The sequence below is a fragment of the Lemur catta genome, chromosome 5 (assembly GCF_020740605.2).
Source record: "Lemur catta isolate mLemCat1 chromosome 5, mLemCat1.pri, whole genome shotgun sequence".
Lineage (NCBI taxonomy): Eukaryota > Metazoa > Chordata > Mammalia > Primates > Lemuridae > Lemur > Lemur catta.
The window spans coordinates 89,068,196-89,076,119 of NC_059132.1; the positions used below are offsets into that span (position 1 = coordinate 89,068,196).

The window sequence follows — 7,924 nt, forward strand, 5'->3', positions numbered from 1 at the left end:
TCTTCATAGATTTTGTTTGTTCACCTTCCCCTGCCTATTGCTAGGATAAAATCAATGTTTCCTGTTGAATTAACTTTTACATATACTGCCAGAATTAGACATTGATAGTTTGTTAAAGATATTGAGAGATTTGTATATGAACGAATTGACTACAATATTGCTGTCTAATAATGTTCCTGACATCTTTTGGTATGAAAGTATTACGGCTCCACTAAGTGAACTAGAAAGTATTCTTTCATACATTGCCCTGAAACTTAGGATAACAATAAAATTAAATGTTCTAGGAATACTTTGTAGAACTTAATTTTAATAATCACTGGGGCCTGATGTTTTCCTTGTAGTTTCATAATGAGTATTTTAATTATTTAGAATTTATAGGAGCATTTAGGTTTTCTGTTATTTGGACCCAAGTTGTATTTTGGGGGGAATTTTGGTATTTTATCAAATCTTCAAGTTATTATCCTAATATAGTATACTTATTTTTATATGCAGCTATCTCTGCTTTATCATAACCGATATTATTTTTATCTGTCCTTTTTTTTTTCTTGCTCAATCTGACCAGAGATCTTTTTATCTTATTTTATTTTTTTCAAAGAACAAACTTTACATTTATTATTTTTCCTATATTATGTTACTTTTATATTTCCTTTCTTTCTGATATTATCTGTATTTTCTCCTTCATAACATGTTGTTCTGGGCTGAATATTTGCAGTCTAAGCAGGTATATCATTCAGAATACTAATACTTTCTTTGGAAATGGAATTTTAAAATATAATGAAAATACTTGTTATTTTTAGAAATTCAATTCCTAAGTCAAATTCATCTTTTTATACCTATAGCCCTGGTTAGTTGGTGAACTTTGTGATTGTATTATGTATTTTGTTTAAATTACCTATATAGTGCATATACTGTGTCTATAGCTAGCACCCCTATAGAGTTTAAGTGTTATTTCTACTAATTCTAAATCATAGAGGTTTGCTTTCTCATATGTTTTATCATATCAATTAGCCTTTATTAGTAAGACTATATATTTATTCTTTTTAAATATAAACAAGTCACATTAGGCACATGTTCCTGTTAGATTATAAATTTCTCATCCAGAGTACTAAAGTTCTTGACATCTGGATATTTTTTTTCTTTTTTTTTTTCCTGAGACAGGGTCTTGCTCTATTGCCTAGGCTGGAGTAGAGTGGCCCTATCATAGCTCACTGCAACCTTAAATGCCTGAGTTCAAGCTACTTCTTGATTCAGCCTCCCAACTAGCTGGCACTACAGGCACATGCCACCATGCCTGGCTAATGTTTAAAAGAAACTTTTGTCGAGACATGTCTCACTATGTTGCCATGGCTGTTCTTGAACTCCTGGTCTCAAGCAATCCTCCACTTTGGCTTCCAAAAGTGCTGAGACTACTGATGTGAACCACCACAGCCAGCCTTGACATCTGTAGTTTGATAAAAATGAAAAGCAATGTCAAAGGCCTTTGGCAATGCAAAAGACTTCTGTAGAGTAACATACTTCATCTTATTTTTTGTTGATGTAACTCATGACATTTTCTCTTAATAAGCTACCTCAAAAAACATTCACATTGATACCTTAGCACTATCGCTTTAAAAAAAGTCAGTGTAGGCAGTATATGTGGATGCGGGTAGGGTCGGGTAGACCAAGCTTGAGCGTGTTAATGAATATCCAGAGTTATTATTTGAAAACTATAGCAACCATTAAATATCTACCAGCTTTCTAAAATTGAATATTAGAAAAGAAGTCAATAATTCATATCTTTTTATTTTATCTTGTCATTTTATAACTTTTGACAGTATCATGTTTAAAGAAAAATAAGTAGTGTATTTCTTTAAATATATAACATTTATTCTACCAGTTCATCTCTACTTGATTATTTATGTATCTTACTATATAAATATTAAATATATCTGGTGAGTATTTATTTATTGCTTATGAAGGTGAATGTCCTAGTTGAGAGATGCAATGAAAGAAACTGCTCTCTGTGGCTCTGCTGACAGGAAGTTCTGACAACCACTCTCTCCACTCAGATAGGCATCCCTGTGACCCCTGCAGTGGAATTGACTAGAAGAATAATCAGGAGAAGGACTTTTATTTCCAAAGAACAAAAAAAAACTAAATTGAAGAAAAGAAGAAAAGAGCTACCTTTATTATGAAAGCCCAAACAGGTACTATTTGTTGAGTGTATCTGTGTGTGTGCGTATGTAACTTCAGGATGAATGGAGAAGATGAAATATTTCAAATGTAGGCATGTTGAAGGCAAATATAATTTATTCCAATGAAATAACTGATTATTGATATGATGCAATTATTTCTCTTAGTAAAATATTTATTTAAAGAACCATCTTTCAAAATAAATTAATAAGCTCTGTTTGGTCTGTCAGTTTCTTATTTAAACATAACTGCTGACAGTAATGAGGAATGTTAATAATGCGTCTATCATCACTAGCAAAGCTGGAACATTTTTACTGGTGAGTTTGATTCTTTAATATTGTTGGTAAATTTCCCCCAGGTAGACTCTGCATTTGCACATATCAGAATATAACTTTGACTTACGTAAACAGAGCAGAACGGTGTCCTCACCTACGTTAAACTGACATTAAAGAGCAAGAGCAAATGCTTAATAGTATGTGCCTCTAATCCACTGAAGCCCTGGCTCCAATGGCCAAGAGCACTTCAATTAAGTTTCATTGCTCTTCATTACATTTCCTCAATGTATGTGTCTGATGTGATTGTTTCTGCTCTCACAGGAGATCAGAACTTTTGATAAGGGTTAGGGGTAACTTTGGTTTTTATGTCATTTAATTCTAATGGGAAATCTCTCTAGGGTTTTCAGAATTCAACTATTCAGTGCTATGATTTCTTCCTCTTTGAGTTATTATTTCTTAATCTTACTGAGAATACATAATTATTTAATTGTTTTTACTTCCTATGGTAGATGTGTATCTACAACACAGGAATGCACAATGATTGCCTTTTGTGACAAAAACAGAGGAAGAAAAATGTCAGTAGCCTAGGTTATTGTTATACTTAAATGGTCTCTCATACCTTGTGAAGGAAGATCTTTGTGTTAAAGCATTTAACAGAGAAATATATTTATTTCACATATGTCAGAGGATGTGAGTCTTAGATAAAAGAGATTCTGGGGTCAAATCCTATTGATGAGAAGTTATTATTCTATATATTGTATTATACAACATAGAGACAGGAGGAGGAAAATTTAAACGACCTATAATATATTCCAGCCAGATAGTGATAAAAATGGCAGCAGCAAAAATAGAGAATGAACAGCTGGTATGAATGACATCAACACTAGAAAACAAAGCAAAACAAAAAATTCAGACCCTTAGAAGTACATCTTGGTAAATAAAGCTGTTAGATGCTATGTGACGATGTCAAATGTTAGGAAACAGGAAAGAAATTTTTGTCGCTTCCAATGGATCCAAAATTATGAAGACAGGGATTAGATTAATCATGGTTACTAGGTTATAGAATCAAGTTAGTAAGATTCTATTAGTGAACATAAGTAGGGGGTAGAGTTTTTGTTAAGTAAATGTTATGTACTGTTTAGCAAGCTGCATGTAGTAGAAACTAGGAGAGGCGTAGAGAATTTTAAAATCTTTGTTTATACATAGACATAAAACTGAGTAAAACTTCATGTAATTGCTCTTATGTGTAGCACATGTTTTTTTAGCAACTAGCTTCTTTTATTTTTATATAAAATGTTTTAAAGATTCATTTATATAGTCCCGACGGTGCGCGGCGGCGGACCGGGCTGGCGGGCGGAGCCGGGCTGTGGCCGCCAGGGACTCGTGTCCTGCCCGAGTCCCAGCCTCCCTGGGCCGGCCGTCCCCAAGCGCTTCCTGCCGAGGAAGCCCCCCGGCACTGACCACGTCTATTATGGACCACAGCCCCACCACGGGCGTGGGCACGGTCATCGTCATCCTCATTGCCGTCGCTGCCCGGGGGGCCTTGATCCCGGCTGCTGGTGCTACCTGCGGCTGCAGCGCATCAGCCAGTCGGGGGACGAGGAGAGCATCGTGGGGGACGGCGAGACCGAGGGGCCCTTCCTGCCGGGGCAGGACCCGGCCCGGGGGCCGTGCGTGGGGAGGAAGGCCAAGCTGATGACGCCCGACGGCCGGGAAGTCCACGGCCGACCGGGATGCGAGGCTCCGGGTCCTGTTTGCAGCCAGCCGAGAGGCGCTGGGAGGCGCAAGGCCACGCAGACACGCTGCTGTCTGGGAGGAGGGGTGACACTTGCTGGCACGGCCTCAGCGGGCTTCGTCACCGCACACATCGACTCGCTCCCGGTGGGGCCCATTGCGGGCGGCGGGCAGGCCCCACCTTGCCGGGCTCGCGGCCCCGTAGCGCTTCGGTACTTGAATGTTTAGCTGAGCCTGTTTTTCACGGAGCTACTACTGTAACGCGTGAACTAACCCACCTGGAAACTGTACATGGGCCCCCAGAAGCACGTGCTTGAGCCCTTCTGCTGATTTTTAAAAACATCATCTAGAGCACATGGGACTGCTTGACTGCAGCTGTCCTAACGATGAGCTGAGGCGAGGCCCGGGTTGCGCTCAGCAGGGGTCTACGAGGTGCATATGTGTGTGTGTATGTGAAGGGGGTGAGATGTCAATTGGGGGTCCTGCAACTGACCACTTGGGCTGTTTGGGTGATTTCCGCTTGGTTAGTAATGGACGGAACCACCACACCCTTCTCTCCAGGTGGACTCGGTCGTTAGTAGCAGTGCCTGTTGACAGTGGCTACTGCAGGGAACCTAGCGCACCTGCCCGGGAGCGGCTCGGCTGTACTCGCCCAGGTCCTCGGGAACGCCCAGGCCCACGGTGGCTACCTTCAGTCTGAAACCCAGTTGGCCCAAGTAAGAGAAAAAGTGTTTTTTGTTTTGTTTCTGTGTTTAGTATTTTCTGCACTGGAGGGGGAGGGGGAGGGGGAGGGACTATTGAGGTTTCCGGTTTTTCCCCCCTATCCTTTTTCACAAGTTAGCTTCCTTCCCTCTCTGATATGGGTATCGGATTTCACTCTCCCCTGCGGGTCTGGAGATCGTGTCTTGAGTCCCCTGACCCGGCTCCAAAGCCATTTCTCTGGTGCACGTTCACACAGGAGCCCCCAGACCGTTCCTGCCTGCCCGGGCCTCGTGCAGGGGCGGGGGCTGGATCTCTAGTGCGGGACTTGGTTCCTGCACAGATGACGAGTTGGTGGCGCTCACTCAAGCCAGCGCCTCAGCAGCCTGCATCTCCAAGGTATCATTTCAGTGAACTTGCTTAGATTCTTAATCTCGCCACTGTAAGCACACTCTAAACTATTATGATTAAAACGGGATTTGTGTCGGCATCCTCGGTAATAAACCAGAGGCCAGTCCCGCCTTACCCACGGAGTGCAGGCCCTTAGCACTTGAGCTGAGAGCACGCCTCTGGCCTCACCCAAGCCGCCTCTAAAAAGCATGTTGAACTAATCCACTTTCTAGAACCCCAAGGGGGAGCTGTAGGAAACACCTCTTTTTACCAGCATACACCTAAACTGGGGTCAAACGTAAGTAATGGGTGGGGAGAGGGACAGCTCACCGGGCCATTTGGGCTGAGGGCAGTCACGACACACCAGGTGGGCTCTTGAGAAACCCTTAGGAAGCAGGAAAGGAAACACTTTTGGCCACTAACGGGTGACCAAGCTCGGGAAGAGGTGGCCATGGGACAGGTGGGATGTCAGCAGAGGCCCTGCAGGTGCAGTGGGCAGGACACAGTGGTGGGACGGGGACGGGGGACCCAGCCAATGCCAGGCCTAGGAGGGAGAACCGAAGTTCCAAAGCTGCCGATTGGAAGACCAGGGAGAAGGTTTGCTTTGGTGAGTTAGAAAAGGCCGGGGTGTTTGATCCATCCCCTCGTGTTTCAGAACCAGGCTTTCTACCTCTACTCTCACAGAAGCCAGCAGCATAAACCTAGGATGTTTTTCCTTCAGCTCCACACCTGAGTAACCCGGGAGCAGCTGGGATTTGCATTTTCGGTCTCTGAGCCTGACCCCTGGCACTGACCAATGCTTGATTGTCAACACTCACCTGTGGTTCTTAACGTGCCAGAAAAGTTCTGGTTTTGAAATGAACATTGCTTTCTCTTCAAAAAAAAAAAAAAAAAAAGATTCATTTACGTTGATGCAAATAGTTGTAGTTCATTCACAAAGTTTCAGATTGCATATATATGAATTAAAATATAAAGAAACATAGTAGGAGAATAAACACGAATTCAGAATCTTAAGTACCTCTGTGGGAAAGAGTAATACAAGCAGTGAAGGATTATAGGGAGGATTAAACTCTGTTTTAAGTTTTATTTGTTAATAGAGGAGATGATAGAAAAATTTTATATTCTTTACATATTTTATGTATCTGAAATATTTCAAAATAAATTTCAACTTTCTCCAAAATGTTTGAAATATACCTCATATTGCTATGGTATATATTGTAGTACATGAGGATAGAAATATATAGCATGAACATCAGATAGAATTTGAGAAGGATCTGATATTAGAAGTGAATTCCCTTCAGGACACCTGCAGTTAGAACTCTGCCTATATTGAATACTTTTTTCCCCTTCCATCTTGGTCAGAGCCAAAATTTCTTTACATAATGAAACGCTCATCAACTGAGAAGGCTCCACATTAACAGACATTAAATAAGTATCAATATTGTATATATGCTAGTAATTCTTATACTAAAACATTTCACAGCTCCTCATGATTGTTCCAGGGTGGTTATGTGTGTATTTGCACAGTCTTTGCAAATATAAAGGGTGTGTATTTAGTGACCATATGTAGGTAAGTGTGTGCATATGAACACACATACTTCCACATTAAGTTTTATGTAAGTTTGGTTTATATCTTCTTCTAAGTTATCTGCTGTTACTTACTTTAACAGGATTATCTCCAGTAAATAGACATCCAGAAGAGAATGCAATTTTGTTTTACTGTCTTTGTGAGGAAAATAACATAAAGTGGCTTTAATATTAGAATATACCATAAATTTGTTTCATTAATTGGCATTTGTATGAACAATTCAGTGTGTGGTGGAAACCACATTGAAACTTAATCACATCAGGGTTGAATTTCTTCTTACATTACCTGGGTCATTTTGGAAATTTGTATTAACTTTTCTGGCTTTTATTTTTTGAAACCATACAAAAATGACTTTGAACAAAATAACTTTGAAGGTTCCTATGGTGTGAAAATTGTATGATCATTTATTATCAATAAAGATGACTGAAAATAAAAAGCTTAAAGCTAGTAGGAGATATAAAGATATCCTTAGCATATGAAATTGAGGTAGCATTCTTAATTATTTCTGTTATTCCTTCTTAGATTGTTAGCTAATTGAAATTCATGTGCTTTATATTCAAAAATAGACTTTTTTTGGTTAAAGCGAAGTAAAGTATAAACTTCCAAACTCCAACCTTCAAATTTAGCAGTTGATGTATTTTCTCATTTTAAAATACACAGTTGAAAGAAACACAAGTGCTCCTTTTGAAATTTAAGATACAATATTTAAATAAGTTTTACATCTGCCAATTTGCAGATATACAATCAGAGTTAGGTGAGTTACCCAAAAGCTACACTACAGATTAGAGCTGTCTTTCTTTACTAAAGCCTAGCCTAAATGGAAGAAACAATGAGAAATTAGAAGGAGGAGCAAGATGGCCTACGAGAAAAACTGCCAACCAGAGTGTCTCTGCAAGAAAAATAGATTTTAGAAGAAAGTGCAAAAACATAAACAGTCAGACAAACATAGATTGGACGAGGGTCAGAAGGAAGGTGCCTCAACCTATAGGAGACTACACAGGAAGAAGTTGCAGAGGAGAACTGAAAGAAGAAAGGCCCCTGAGAGGCTTGGAGACCAGCAACAAGA

General features: G+C 40.1%; 1 pseudogene; it reads left to right on the forward strand.

Moving 5' to 3' along the window:
- The first annotated feature begins 2,432 nt into the window (after nucleotides 1–2,432).
- On the forward strand, nucleotides 2,433–4,409 carry LOC123638820 (annotated as a pseudogene).
- Nucleotides 4,410–7,924: the final 3,515 nt, after the last annotated feature.